The sequence below is a fragment of the Gorilla gorilla genome, chromosome 12 (genome assembly GCF_029281585.2).
Source record: "Gorilla gorilla gorilla isolate KB3781 chromosome 12, NHGRI_mGorGor1-v2.1_pri, whole genome shotgun sequence".
Lineage (NCBI taxonomy): Eukaryota > Metazoa > Chordata > Mammalia > Primates > Hominidae > Gorilla > Gorilla gorilla.
Genome location: NC_073236.2, coordinates 142,661,980 through 142,681,226, shown reverse-complemented (window position 1 = coordinate 142,681,226; position 19,247 = coordinate 142,661,980).

Here is a 19,247-nt window from a genome sequence, read left to right as displayed (position 1 = left end):
GGAAATATCTGCACCGCCATCTGTATGAACATATAAATATCTACACCGCCATCTGTATTAAGATGGAGATATCTACACCGCTATCTGTATAAACATGGAAATATCTACACCGCTATCTGTATAAACATGGAAATATCTACACCACTATCTGTATAAACATGGAAATATCAGCACCGCTATCTTTATGAACATGGAAATATCAGCGTCTCTATCTGTATGAACATGGAAGTATCTACACCGCTATCTGTATGAACATGGAAATATCTACACCGCTATCTGTATGAACATGGAAATACCTTCACCGCCATCTGTATGAACATGGATATATCTACACAGCCTTCTGGATGAACGTGGAAATATCTACACCGCTATCTGTATGAACATGGAAATAGCTACACCGCTATCTGTATGAACATGGATATATCTACACCACTATCTGTATGAACATGGAAATATCTACACCGCTATCTGTATGAACATGGAAATATCTTCACCGCTATCTGTATGAACATGGATATATCTACACAGCCATCTGTATGAACATGGAAATATCTACACCGCTATCTGTATGAACATGGAAATAGCTACACCGCTATCTGTATGAACATGGAAATATCTACACCGCTATCTGTATGAACATGGAAATATCTACACCGCTATCTGTATGAACCTGGAAATATCCTCACCGCCATCTGTATTAACATGGATATATCTACAGAGCCATCTTGATGAACATGGAAGTATCTACACAGCTATCTGTATGAAAATGGAAATTTATACACCGCTATCTGTGTAAACATGCATACATCTTCACCGCTATCTGTATAAACATGGAAATATCTACACCGCTATTTGTTTGAACATGGAAATATCTACACCGCTTTCTGCATGAAAATGGAAATATCTACAGAGCTATCTGCATATTCATGGAAATATCTACAAAGCTATCTCTTTACACATGGAAATAACTACACCGCTATCTCTATAAACATGGAAATATCTACACCGCCAACTGTATGAACATGGAAATATCTGCATCGCCATCTGTATGAACATATAAATATCTACACTGCCATCTGTGTTAAGATGGAGATATCTACACCGCTATCTGTATAAACCTGGAAATATCTACACCGCTATCTGTATAAACATAGAAATATCTACACCGCTATCTGTATAAACATAGAAATATCTACACCGCTACCTGTATAAACATGGAAATATCAGCACCGCTCTCTGTATGAACATGGAAATATCTACACCGCTATCTGTACGAACATGGAAATATCTACACCGCTATCTGTATGAACATGGAAATATCTACACGGCTATCTGTGTAAACATGCATAAATCTTCACCGCTATCTGTATAAACATGGAAATATCTACACCGCTATCTGTATGAACATGGAAATATCTACACTGCTATCTGCATATACATGGAAATATCTACACAGCTATCTCTTTACACATGGAAATAACTACACCTCTATCTGTATGAACATGGAAATATCCACAGCGCCATCTGTATGAACATGGAAATATCTGCACCGCCATCTGTATGAACATATAAATATCTACACTGCCATCTGTATTAAGATGGAGATATCTACACCGCTATCTGTATAAACATGGAAATATCTACACCACTATCTGTATAAACATGGAAATATCTACACCGCTATCTGTAAAACATGGAAATATCTACACCACTACCTGTATAAACATGGAAATATCAGCACAGCTATCTGTATGAACATGGAAATATCTACACCGCTATCTGTATGAACATGGAAATATCTACACCGCTATCTGTATAAACATGGAAATATCTACACCGCTACCTGTATAAACATGGAAATATCAGCACCGCTATCTGTATGAACATGGAAATATCTACACCGCTATCTGTATGAACATGGAAATATCTACACCGCTATCTGTATGAACATGGAAATATCTACACCAATACCTGTATAAACATGGAAATATCAGCACCGCTATCTGTGTGAACATGGAAATATCTACACCGCTATCTGTGTAAAAATGCATACATCTTCACCGCTATCAGTATAAACATGGAAATATCTACACCGCTATCTGTATGAACATGGAAATAGCTACACCGCTATCTGTATGAACATGGAAATATCTACACCGCTACCAGTATGAACATGGATATATCTACACAGCCATCTGGATGAACATGGAAATATCTACACCGCTATCTGTGTAAACATACATACATCTTCACCGCTATCTGTATAAACATGGAAATATCTACATCGATTTCTGTATGAACATTGAAATATCTACACCTCTATCTGTATGAACATGGAAATATCTACACCGCTATCTGTTTGAACATGGAAATATCTACACCGCTATCTGCATGAAAATGGAAATATCTACACTGCTATCTGCATATACATGGAAATATCTACACAGCTATCTCTTTACACATGGAAATAACAACACCGCTATCTGTATGAACATGGAAATATCCACACCGCCATCTCTATGAAAATGGAAATATCTGCACCGCCATCTGTATGAACATATAAATATCTACACAGCCATCTGTATTAAGATGGAGATATCTACACCGCTATCTGTATAAACATGGAAATATCTACACCGCTATCTGTATAAACATGGAAATATCCACACCGCTATCTGTATAAACATGGAAATATCTACACGGCTTCCTGTATAAACATGGAAATATCAGCAGAGCTATATGTATGAACATGGAAATATCTACACCGCTATCTGTAAAAACATGGAAATATCTACACCGCTATCTGCATAAACATGGAAATATCTACACCGCTACCTGTATAACCATGGAAATATCAGCACCGCTATCTGTATGAACATGGAAATATCTACACCGCTATCTGTATGAACATGGAAATATCTACACCGCTATCTGTATGAACATGGAAATATCTACACCGCTACCTGTATGAACATGGAAATATCAGCACCGCTATCTGTATGAACATGGAAATATCTACACCACTATCTGTATCAACATGGAAATATCTACACTGCTATCTGTATGAACATGGAAATAGCTACACCGTTATCTGTATGAACATGGAAATAGCTACACCACTATCTGTATGAACATGGAAATATCTACACCGCTATCTGTATGAACATGGATATATCTACAAAGCCATCTGGATGAACATGGAAATATCTACACTGCTATCTGTATGAACATGGAAATATCTACACCGCTATCTGTATGAACATGGATATATCTACACAGCCATCTGGATGAACATGGAAATATCTACACCGCTATCTGTGTAAACATGCATAGATCATCACCGCTATCTGTATAAACATGGAAATATCTACGCCGCTATCTGTATGAACATGGAAATATCTACACCGCTATCTGTATGAACATGGAAATGTCTACACCGCTATCAGTATGAACATGGAAATATCTACACCGCTATGTGTATGAACATGGATATATCTACACAGCCCTCGGGATGAACATGGAAATATCCACACCGCTATCTGTATAAACATGCATATACCTTCACCGCTATCTGTATAAACATGGAAATATCTACACCGCTATATGTATGAACATGGAAATATCTACACCGCTATCTGTTTGAAGATGGAAATATATACACCGCTATCTGCATGAAAATGGAAATATCTACACAGCTATCTGCATATACATGGAAATATCTACACAGCTATCTCTTTACACATGGAAATAACTACACCGCTATCTGTATGAACATGGAAATATCAACACTGCCATCTGTATGAACATGGAAATATCTGCACCGCCATCTGAATGAACATATAAATATCTACACCGCCATCTGTATTAAGATGGAGATATCTACACCGCTATCTGAATAAACATGGAAATATCTACACCGCTATCTGTATAAACATGGAAATATCTACACCGCTATCTGTATAAACATGGAAATATCTACACTGCTACCTGTATAAACATGGAAATATCAGCACTGCTATCTGTATGAACATGGAAATATCTACATCGCTATCTGTATGAACATGGAAATATCTACAAAGCTATCTGAATGAACATGGAAATATCTACACCACTATCTGTTTGAACATGTAAATATCTACACCGCTATCGGCATGAAAATGGAAATATCTACAAAGCTATCTGCATATACATGGAAATATCTACACTGCTATCTCTTTACACATGGAAATAACTACACCGCTATATCTATAAAGATAGAAATATCTACACCGCTATCTGTATAAACATGGAAATATCTACACCGCCATCTGTATGAACATGGAAATATCTGCACCGCCATCTGTATGAACATATAAATATCTACACCGCCATATGTAATAAGAAAGAAATATCTAAACCGCTATCTGTGTGAACATTGAAATATCTACACCGCTATCTGTATGAACTTTGAAATATATACACCGCTGCCTGTATAAACATTGAAATATCAGCACCGCTATCTGCATGAACATGGAAATATCTACACCGCTATCTGTATGAACATGGAAATATCTACACCTCTATCTGTATGAACATGGAAATATCTACACCGCTATCTGTATGAACATGGAAATATCTACCCCGCTATCTGTTTGAACATGGAAATATCTACACCGCTATCTGCATGAAAATGGAAATATCTACACTGCTATCTGCATATACATGGAAATATCTACACAGCTATCTCTTTACACATGGAAATAACTACACCGCTATCTCTATGAACATGGAAATATCTACACCGCCATCTGTATGAACATGGAAATATGTGCACCGCCATCTGTATGAACATATAAATATCTACACCGCCATCTGTATTAAGATCGAGATATCTACACTGCTATCTGTATAAACATGGAAATATCTACACGGCTATCTCTATAAACATGGAAATATCTACACCGCTATCTGTATAAACATGGAAATATCTACCCCGCTACCTGCATAAACATGGAAATAGCAGCACCGCTATCTGTATGAACATGGAAATATCTACACCGCTATCTGTATGAACATGGAAATATCTACAAAGCTCTCTGAATGAACATGGAAATATCTACACCGCTATCTGTTTGAACATGGAAATATCTACACCGCTGTCAGCATGAATATGGAAATATCTACACAGCTATCTGCATACACATAGAAATATCTACACAGCTATCTCTTAACACATGGAAATAAGTACTCCGCTATCTCTATAAACATGGAAATATCTACAGCAACATCTGTAGGAACATGGAATTATCTGCAACGCCATCTGTATGAACATACAAATATCTACACCGCCATCTGTATTAAGAAGGAAATATCTAAACCGCTATCGGTATGAACATTGAAATATCTACACTGCTATCTGTATGAACATTGAAATATCTACACCGCTGCCTGTATAAACATGGAAATATCTACACCGCTATCTGTATGAAGATGGAAATAGCTACACCGCTATCTGTAGGAACATGGAAATATCTACACAGCCATCTGGATGAACATGGAAATATCTACTCCGCTATCTGTGTAAACATGCATAGATCTTCACCGCTATCTGTATAAACATGGAAATATCTACACCGCTATCTGTTTGAACATGGAAATATCTACACCGCTATCTGTATGAACATGGAAATATCTAAACAGCTATATGTTTGAACATGGAAATATCTACACCGCTATCTGCATGAAAATGGAAATATCTACACTGCTATCTACATATACATGGAAATATCTACACAGCTATCTCTTTACACATGGAAATAACTACACCGCTATCTGTATGAACACGGAAATATCTACACCGCCATCTTTATGAACATGGAAATATCTGCACCGCCATCTGTATGAACATATAAATATCTACACCGCCATCTGTATTAAGATGGAGATATCTACACCGCTATCTGAATAAACATGGAAATATCTACACCGCTATCTGTATAAACATGGAAATATCTACACCGCTATCTGTATAAACATGGAAATATCTACACTGCCACCTGTATAAACATGGAAATATCAGCACCGCTATCTGTATGAACATGGAAATATCTACACCGCTATCAGTATGAACATGGAAATATCTACACCGCTATCAGTATGAACATGGAAATATCTACAAAGCTATCTAAATGAACATGGAAATATCTACACCGCTGTCTGCGTGAATATGGAAATATCTACACAGCTATCTGCATATACATGGAAATATCTACGCAGTTATCTCTTTACACAAGGAAATTACTACACCGCTATCTCTATAAACATGGAAATATCTACACCACCATCTGTATGAACATGGAAATATCCGCACCGCCATCTGTATGAACATATAAATATCTATACCGCCATCTGTATTAAGAAGGAGATATCTACACCGCTATCTGTATAAACATGGAAATATCTACAATGCTATCTGTATAAACATGGAAATATCTACACCGCTATCTGTATAAACATGGAATATCTACACCGCTCCCTGTATAAACATGGAAATATCAGCACTGCTATCTGTATGAACATGGAAATATCTACACAGCTATCTGTATGAACATGGAAATATCTACACCGCTATCTGTATGAATATGGAAATATCTACACCGCTACCTGTATGAACATGGAAATATATAAACAGCTATCTGCATGAAAATAGAAATATCTACACAGCTATCTGCATATACATGGAAATATCTACAAAGCTATCTCTTTACACATGGAAATAACTACACCGCTATCTCTATAAACACGGAAATATCTACACCGCTATCTGAATGAACATGGAAATATCTGCTCCGCCATCTGTATAAACATAAAAATATCTACACCGCCATCTGTATTAAGATGGAGATATCTACTCCGCTATCTGTATAAACTTGGAAATATCTACACCGCTATCTGTATAAACATGGAAATATCTACACCGCTATCTGTATAAACATGGAAATATCTACACCGCTCTCTGTATAAACATGGAAATATCAGCACCGCTATCTGTATGAACATGGAAATATCAGCCCCTCTATCTGTATGAACATGGAAGTATCTACACCGCTATCTCTATGAACATGGAAATATCTACACCGCTATCTGTTTGATCATGGAAATATCTAAACCGCTATCTGCATGAAAATGGAAATATATACACAGCTATCTGCATATTCATGGAAATATCTACACAGCTATCTCTTTACACATGGCAATAACTACACCGCTATCTGTATGAACGTGGAAATATCTTCTCTGCCATCTGTAGGAACATGGATATATCTACACAGCCATCTGGATGAACATGGAAATATCTACACCGCTATCTGTATGAACATGGAAATATCTATGCCGCTATCTGTGTAAACATGCATACATCTTCACCGCTATCTGTATAAACATGGAAATATCTACACTGCTATCAGTATGAACATGGAAATATCTACACCGCTATCTGTTTGAACATGGAAATATCTACACCGCTATCTGCATGAAAATGGAAATATCTACACAGCGATCTGAATATACATGGAAATATCTACAAAGCTATCTCTTTCCACGTGGAAATAAGTACAGCGCTATCTCTATAAACATGGAAATAGCTACACCGCCATCTATATGAACATGGAAATATCTGCATCGCCATCTGTATGAACATATAAATATCTACACCGCCATCTATATAAATATGGAGATATCTACACCGCTATCTGTATAAACTTGGAAATATCTACACTGCTATCTCTATGAACATGGAAATTTCTACACCGCTATCTGTATGAACAAGGAAATAGCTACACCGCTATCTGTATGAACATGGAAATATCTACACCACTACCTGTATGAACATGGAATTATCTACACAGCTATCTCTATGAACATGGATATATCTACACAGCCATCTGGATGAACATGGAAATATCTACACCACTATCTGTATGAACATGGAAATAACTATACCGCTATCTGTGTAAATATGCATACATCTTCACCGCAATCTGTATAAACTTGGAAATATCTACACCGCTATCTCTATGAACATGGAAATATCTACACCGCTATCTGTTTGAAGATGGAAATATCTACACCGCTATCTGCATGAAAATGGAAATATCTACACAGCTATCTGCATATACATGGAAATATCTACACAGCTATCTCTTTACACATGGAAATAACTATAACGCTATCTGTATGAACATGGAAATATCTACACCGCCATCTGTATGACCATGGAAATAGCTGCGCCGACATCTGTATGAACATATACATATCTACACGGCCATCTGTATTAAAATGGAGATATCTCACACCGATATCTGTATAAACATGGAAATATCTACACCGCTATCTGTGTAAACATGAAAATATCTACACCGCTATCTGTATAAACATGGAAATATCTACACCGCAACCTGTATAAACATGGAAATATCACCACCGCTATCTGTATGAACATGCAAATATCAGCCCCTCTATCTGTATGAACATGGAGATATCTACAACGCTATCTGTATGAACATGGAAATATCTACACCGCTATCTGTATGAACATGGAAATACCTTCACCGCCATCTGTATGAACATGGATATATCTACACAGCCATCTGGATGAACATGGATATATCTACACAGCCCTCTGGATGAAAATGGAAATATCCACACCGCTATCTGTGTAAACATGCATACATCTTCACCGCTATCTGTATAAACATGGAAATATCTACACCGCTATCTGTATGAACATGAAAATATCTACACCGCTATCTGTTTGAAGATGGAAATATATACACCGCTATCTGCATGAAAATGGAAATATCTACACCGCTATCTGCATGAAAATGGAAATATCTACACAGCTATCTGCATATACATGGAAATATCTACACAGCTATCTCTTTACACAAGGAAATAACTACACTGCTATCAGTATGAACATGGAAATATCTACACCGCCATCTGTATGAACATGGAAATATCTGCAACGCCATCTGTATGAACATATAAATATCTACACTGCCATCTGTATTAAGATGGAGATATCTACACCGCTATCTGAATAAACATGGAAATATCTACACCGCTATCTGTATAAACATGGAAATATCAGCACCGCTATCTGTATGAACATGGAAATATCAGCCCCCCTATCTGTATGAACATGGAGATATCTACACCGCCATCTGTATGAACATGGATATATCTACACAGCCATCTGGAGGAACATGGAAATATCTACACCGCTATCTGTATGAACATGGAAATAGCTAAACAGCTATCTGTATGAACATGGGAATATCTACACCGCTATCTGTATGAACATGGAAATATCTACACCGCTATCTGTATGAACAAGGAAATATCCTCACCGCTATCTGTATGAACATGGATATATCTACAGAGCCATCTGGATGAACATGGAAATATCTACACCGCCATCTGTATGAACATATAAATATCTGCACCGCCATCTGTATTAAGATGGAGATATCTACACCGCTATCTGTATAAACCTGGAAATATCTACACCGCTCTCTGTATAAACATGGAAATATCTGCACAGCTATCTGGATTAACATGGAAATTTCTACACCGCTACCTGTATAAACATAGAAATATCAGCACCGCTATCTGTAGGAACATGGAAATATCTACAGCGCTATCTGTACGAACATGGAAATACCTACACCGCTATCTGTATGAACATGGAAATAGCTACACCGCTATCTGTATGAACATGGAAATATCTACACCGCTACATGTATGAACATGGATATATCTACACAGCCATCTGGATGAACATGGAAATATCTACACCGCTATCTGTGTAAAGATGCATACATCTTCACCGTTATCTGTATAAACATGGAAATATCTACACCGCTATCTGTATGAACATGGAAATATCTGCACCGCTATCTGAATGAACATGGAAATATCTACACCGCTATCTGTTTGAACATGGAAATATCTACACCGGTATCTGCATGAAAATGGAAATATCTTCACTGCTATCTGCATATACATGGAAATATCTACACAGCTATCTCTTTACACATGGAAATAACTACACCGCTATCTGTATGAACATGGAAATATCTACACCGCCATCTGTATGAACATGGAAATATCTGCACCGCCATCTGTATGAACATATAAGTATCTAAACCGCCATCTGTATTAATATGGAGATATCTACACCGCTATCTGTATAAATATGGAAATATCTACACCGCTATCTGTATAAACATGGAAATATCTACACTGCTATCTGTATAAACATGGAAATATCTACACCACTACCTGTATAAACATGGAAATATCAGCACCGCTATCTGTACGAACAAAGAAATATCTACACCACTATTTGTATGAACATGGAAATATCTACACCGCCATCTGTATGAACATGGAAATATCTGCACCGCCATCTGAATGAACATATAAATATCTACACCGCCATCTGTATTAAGATGGAGATATCTACACCGCAATCTGAATAAACATGGAAATATCTACACCGCTATCTGTATAAACATGGAAATATCAGCACCGCTATCTGTATGAACATGGAAATATCAGCCCCTCTATCTGTATGAACATGGAGATATCTACACCGCCATCTGTATGAACATGGATATATCTACACAGCCATCTGGATGAACATGGAAATATCTACACCGCTATCTGTATGAACATGGAAATAGCTACACCGCTATCTGTATGAACATGGAAATATCTACACTGCTATCTGTATGAACATGGAAATATCTACACCGCTATCTGTATGAACATGGAAATATCTTCACCGCCATCTGTACGAACATGGAAATATCAACACTGCTATCTGCATGAACATGGAAATATCAACACCGCTATCAGTGTAAACATGCATACATCTTCACCGCAATCTGTATAAGCATGGAAATATCAACACCGCTATCTTTATGAACATGGAAATATCTACACCGCCATCTATATTAAGAAGGAAATATCTAAACCGCTGTCTGTATAAACATGGAAATATCTACACCGATATCTGTATGAACATGGAAATATCCACACCGCTATCTGTATCAACATGGAAATATCTACACGGCTATCTGTATGAACATGGAAATAGCTAAACCGTTATCTTTATGAACATGGAAATAGCTACACCGCTATCTGTATGAACATGGAAATATCTACACCGCTATCTGTATGAACATGGATATATCTACACAGCCATCTGGATGAACATGGAAATATCTACACCGCTATCTGTATGAACATGGAAATATCTACACCGCTATCTGTATGAACATGGATATATCTACACAGCCATCTGGATGAACATGGAAATATCTAAACCGCTATCTGTGTAAACATGCATACATCTTCACCGCTATCTGTATAAACATGGAAATATCTACACCGCTATCTGTATGAACATGGAAATATCTACACCGCTATCTGTATGAACATGGAAATATCTACACCGCTATCTGTTTGAACATGGAAATATCTACCCAGCTATCTGCATGAAAATGGAAATATCTACACTGCTATCTGCATATACATTTAAATATCTACACAGCTATCTCTTTACACATGGAAATAACTACACCGCTATCTGTATGAACATGGAAATATCTACACCGCCATCTGTATGAGCATGGAAATATCTGCACCGCCATCTGTATTAAGATGGAGATATCTACACTGCTATCTGTATAAACATGGAAATATCTACACCGCCATCTGTACGAACATATAAATATCTACCCCACCATCTGTATTAAGAAGGAAATATCTAAACCGCTATCTGTATAAACATGGAAATATCTACACCACTGCCTGTATAAACATGGAAATATCAGCACCGCTATCTGTATGAACATGGAAATATCTACACCGCTATCAGTATGAACATGGAAATATCTACACCGCTATCTGTATGAACACGGAAATATCTACACCGCTATCTGTTTGAACATGGAAATATCTACACCGCTATCTGTATGAACACGGAAATATCTACACCGCTATCTGTTTGAACATTCAAATATCTAAACCGCTATCTGCATGAAAATGGAAATATATACACAGCTATCTCCATATACATGGAAATATCTACACAGCTATCTCATTAAACATGGAAATAACTACACCGCTATCTGTATGAACATGGAAATATCTTCACCGCCATCTGTATGAACATGGATATATCTACACATCCATCTGGATGAACATGGAAATATCTACACCGCTATCTGTATGAACATGGAAATATCTACACCGCTATCTGTGTAAACATGCATACATTTCACCGCTATCTGTATAAACATGGAAATATCTACACTGCTATCTGTTTGAATATGGAAATATCTACACCGCTATCTGCATGAAAATGGAAATATCTACACAGCGATCTGCATATACATGGAAATATCTACAAAGCTATCTCTTTACACATGGAAATAAGTACAGCGCTATCTCTATAAACATGGAAACAGCTACACAGCCATCTGTATGAACATGGAAATATCTGCACCGCCATCTGTATGAACATGGAAATATCTACACCGCTACCTGTATAAACATGGAAATTTCAGCACCGCTATCTGTATGAACATGGAAATATCTACTCCGCTATCTCTGTAAACATGGAAATATCAAAACCGCTACCTGTATAAAAATGGAAATATCAGCACCGCTATCTGTATGAACATGGAAATATCTACACCGCTATCTATATGAACGTGGAAATATCTACACCGCTATCTGTATGAACATGGAAACATCTACAAAGCTATCTGAATGAACATGGAAGTATCTACACCGCTATCTGTTTGAACATGTACATATCTACACCACTATCTGCATGAAAATGTAAATATCTACAAAGCTATCTGCATATACAATGAAATATCAACACAGCTATCTCTTTACACATGGAAATAACTACACCGCTATATCTATAAACATGGAAATATCTACACCGCCATCTGTATGAACATGGAAATATCTGCACCGCCATCTGTATGAACATATAAATATCTACACCGCCATCTGTATTAAGAAGGAAATATCTAAACCGCTATCTGTATAAACCTGGAAATATCTACACCGCTGCCTGTATAAACATGGAAATATCAGCACCGCTATCTGTATGAACATGGAAATATCTACACCGCTATCTGTTTGAACTTGGAAATATCTACAATGCTATCTGTATGAACATGGAAATAGCTACACCGTTATCTGTATGAACATGGAAACAGCTACACCAATATCTGTATGAACATGGAAATATCTACACCGCTATCTGTATGAACATGGATATATCTACACAGCCATCTGGATGAACATGGAAATATCTACACCGCTATCTGTATCAACATGGAAATATCTACAACGCTATCTGTATGAACATTGATATATCTACACAGCCATCTGGATGAACATGGAAATATCTACACCGCTATCTGTGTAAACATGCATAGATCTTCACTGCTATCCCTATAAACATGGAAATATCTACACCGCTATCTGTATGAGCATGGAAATATCTACACCGCTATCTGTATGAACATGGAAATATCTACACCGCTATCTGTTTGAAGATGGAAATATCTACACCGCTATCTGCATGAAAATGGAAATATCTACACTGCTATCTGCATATACATTTAAATATCTACACAGCTATCTCTTTACACATGGAAATAACTACACCGCTATCTGTATGAACATGGAAATATCTACACCGCCATCTGTATGAACATGGCAATATCTGCACCGCCATCTGTATTAAGATGGAGATATCTACACTGCTATCTGAATAAACATGGAAATATCTACACCGTCATCTGTACGAACATATAAATATCTACCCCACCATCTGTATTAAGAAGGAAATATCTAAACCGCTATCTGTTTAAACATGGAAATATCTACACCGCTGCCTGTATAAACATGGAAATATCAGCACCGCTATCTGTATGAACATGGAAATATCTACACCGCTATCTGTATGAACATGGAAATAGCTACACCGCTATCTGTATGAACATGGAAATAGCTACACCGCTATCTGTATGAACATGGATATATCTACAGAGCCATCTGGATGAACATGGAAATATCTACACAGCTATCTGTATGAAAATGGAAATATATACACCGCTATCTGTGTAAACATGCATACATCTTCACCGCTATCTGTATAAACATGGAAATATCTACACCGCTATCTGTATGAACATGGAAATATCTACACCGTCGTCTGCATGAAAATGGAAATATCTGCACAGCAATCTGCATATACATGGAAATATCTACACCGCCATCTGTATGAACATGGAAATATCTGCACCGCCATCTGTATGAACATATAAATATCTACACCGCCATCTGTATTAAGAAGGAAATATCTAAACCGCTATCGGTATGAACATGGAAATATCTACACCGCTATCTGTATGAACATGGAAATATCTACACCGCTATCTGTGTAAACTTGCATACATCTTCACCGCTATCTGTATAAACATGGAAATGTCTACAAGGCTATCTTTATGAACATGGAAATATCTACACCGCTATCTGTACGATCATGGAAATGTCTAAACCGCTATCTGCGTGAAAATAGAAATATCTACACAGCTAACTGCATATACATGGAAATATCTACACAGCTATCTCTTTACACATGGAAATAACTACACCGCTATCTGTATGAACATGGAAATATCTGCACCGCCATCTGTATGAACACATAAATAACTACACCGCCATCTGTATTAAGATGGAGATACCTACACCGCTATCTGTATAAACATGGAAATATCTACACCGCTATCTGTATAAACATGGAAATATCTACACCGCTATCTGTATAAACATGGAAATATCAGCACCGCTATCTGTATGAACATGGAAATATCAGCCCCTCTATCTGTATGAACATGGAATTATCTACACCGCTATCTGTATGAACATGGAAATATCTACACCGCTATCTGTATGAACACGGAAATATCTACACCGCTATCTGTTTGAAAATGGAAATATCTACAACGCTATCTGTATGAACACGGAAATATCTACACCGCTATCTGTTTGAACATGGAAATATCTAAACCGCTATCTGCATGAAAATGGAAATATATACACAGCTATCTGCATATGCATGGAAATATCTACACAGCTATCTCTTTACACATGGAAATAACTACACCGCTATCTGTATGAACATGGAAATATCTTCACCGCCATCTGTATGAACATGGATATATCTACACAGCCATCTGGATGAACATGGAAATATCTACACCGCTATCTGTATGAACATGGAAATATCTACACCCCTATCTGTGTAAACATGCATACATCTTCACCGCTATCTGTATAAACATGGAAATATCGACACTGCTATCTGTATGAACATGGAAATATCTACACCGCTATCTGTTTGAATATGGAAATATCTACACCGCTATCTGCATGAAAATGGAATTATCTACACAGCGATCTGCATATACATGGAAATATCTACAAAGCTATCTCTTTACACATGGAAATAACTACAGCGCTATCTCTATAAACATGGAAATAGCTACACCGCCATCTGTATGAATATGGAAATATCTGCACCGCCATCTGTATGAACATGGAAATTTCTACCCCGCTACCTGTATAAACATGGAAATATCAGCACCGCTATCTGTATGAACATGGAAATATCTACTCCGCTATCTGTATAAACATGGAAATATCTACACCGCTACCTGTATAAACATGGAAATATCAGCACCGCTATCTGCATGAACATGGAAATATCTACACCGCTATCTGTATGAACATGGAAATATCTACACCGCTATCTGTATGAACATGGAAATATCTACAAAGCTATCTGAATGAACATGGAAATATCTACTCCGCTATCTGTTTGAACATGTACATATCTACACCACTATCTGCATGAAAATGGAAATATCTACAAAGCTATCTGCATATACAATGAAATATCTACACAGCTATCTCTTTACACATGGAAATAACTACACCGCTATATCTATAAACATGGAAATATCTACACCGCCATCTGTATGAACATGGAAATATCCGCACCGCAATCTGTATGAACATATAAATATCTGCACCGCCATCTGTATTAAGAAGGAAATATCTAAACCGCTATCAGTATAAACATGGAAATATCTACACCGCTATCTGTATGAACATGGAAATATCTACACCGCTATCTGTATCAACATGGAAATATCTACACCGCTATCTGTATGAACATGGAAATAGCTACACCGTTATCTGTATGAACATGGAAATAGCTACACCGCTATCTGTATGAACATGGAAATATCTACACCGCTATCTGTATGAACATGGATATATCTACACAGCCATCTGGATGAACATGGAAACATCTACACCGCTATCTGTATGAACATGGAAATATCTACACCGCTATCTGTATGAACATGGATATATCTACACAGCCATCTGGATGAACATGGAAATATCTACACCGCTATCTGTGTAAACATGCATAGATCTTCACCGCTATCTGAATAAACATGGAAATATCTACACCGCTATCTGTATGAACACGGAAATATCTACACCGCTATCTGTTTGAACATTCAAATATCTAAACCGCTATCTGCATGAAAATGGAAATATATACACAGCTATCTCATTAAACATGGAAATAACTACACCGCTATCTGTATGAACATGGAAATATCTTCACCGCCATCTGTATGAACATGGATATATCTACACAGCCATCTGGATGAACATGGAAATATCTACACCGCTATCTGTATGAACATGGAAATATCTACACCGCTATCTGTGTAAACATGCATACATTTCACCGCTATCTGTATAAACATGGAAATATCTACACTGCTATCTGTTTGAATATGGAAATATCTACACCGCTATCTGCATGAAAATGGAAATATCTACACAGCGATCTGCATATACATGGAAATATCTACAAAGCTATCTCTTTACACATGGAAATAAGTACAGCGCTATCTCTATAAACATGGAAACAGCTACACAGCCATCTGTATGAACATGGAAATATCTGCACCGCCATCTGTATGAACATGGAAATATCTACACCGCTACCTGTATAAACATGGAAATTTCAGCACCGCTATCTGTATGAACATGGAAATATCTACTCCGCTATCTCTGTAAACATGGAAATATCAAAACCGCTACCTGTATAAAAATGGAAATATCAGCACCGCTATCTGTATGAACATGGAAATATCTACACCGCTATCTATATGAACATGGGAATATCTACACCGCTATCTGTATGAACATGGAAACATCTACAAAGCTATCTGAATGAACATGGAAGTATCTACACCGCTATCTGTTTGAACATGTACATATCTACACCACTATCTGCATGAAAATGTAAATATCTACAAAGCTATCTGCATATACAATGAAATATCAACACAGCTATCTCTTTACACATGGAAATAACTACACCGCTATATCTATAAACATGGAAATATCTACACCGCCATCTGTATGAACATGGAAATATCTGCACCGCCATCTGTATGAACATATAAATATCTACACCGCCATCTGTATTAAGAAGGAAATATCTAAACCGCTATCTGTATAAACCTGGAAATATCTACACCGCTGCCTGTATAAACATGGAAATATCAGCACCGCTATCTGTATGAACATGGAAATATCTACACCGCTATCTGTATGAACATGGAAATATCTACAATGCTATCTGTATGAACATGGAAATAGCTACACCGTTATCTGTATGAACATGGAAACAGCTACACCAATATCTGTATGAACATGGAAATATCTACACCGCTATCTGTATGAACATGGATATATCTACACAGCCATCTGGATGAACATGGAAATATCTACACCGCTATCTGTGTAAACATGCTTAGATCTTCACTGCTATCCCTATAAACATGGAAATATCTACACCGCTATCTGTATGAGCATGGAAATATCTACACCGCTATCTGTATGAACATGGAAATATCTACACCGCTATCTGTTTGAAGATGGAAATATCTACACCGCTATCTGCATGAAAATGGAAATATCTACACTGCTATCTGCATATACATTTAAATATCTACACAGCTATCTCTTTACACATGGAAATAACTACACCGCTATCTGTATGAACATGGAAATATCTACACCCCTATCTGTGTAAACATGCATACATCTTCACCGCTATCTGTATAAACATGGAAATATCTACACCGCTATCTGTATAAACATGGAAATATCAGCACCGCTATCTGTATGAACATGGAAATATCAGCCCCTCTATCTGTATGAACATGGAATTATCTACACCGCTATCTGTATGAACATGGAAATATCTACACCGCTATCTGTATCAACATGGAAATATCTACACCGCTATCTGTATGAACATGGAAATAGCTACACCGTTATCTGTATGAACATGGAAATAGCTACACCGCTATCTGTATGAACATGGAAATATCTACACCGCTATCTGTATGAACATGGATATATCTACACAGCCATCTGGATGAACATGGAAACATCTACACCGCTATCTGTATGAACATGGAAATATCTACACCGCTATCTGTATGAACATGGATATATCTACACAGCCATCTGGATGAACATGGAAATATCTACACCGCTATCTGTGTAAACATGCATAGATCTTCACCGCTATCTGAATAAACATGGAAATATCTACACCGATATCTGTATGAACACGGAAATATCTACACCGCTATCTGTTTGAACATTCAAATATCTAAACCGCTATCTGCATGAAAATGGAAATATATACACAGCTATCTCATTAAACATGGAAATAACTACACCGCTATCTGTATGAACATGGAAATATCTTCACCGCCATCTGTATGAACATGGATATATCTACACAGCCATCTGGATGAACATGGAAATATCTACACCGCTATCTGTATGAACATGGAAATATCTACACCGCTATCTGTGTAAACATGCATACATTTCACCGCTATCTGTATAAACATGGAAATATCTACACTGCTATCTGTTTGAATATGGAAATATCTACACCGCTATCTGCATGAAAATGGAAATATCTACACAGCGATCTGCATATACATGGAAATATCTACAAAGCTATCTCTTTACACATGGAAATAAGTACAGCGCTA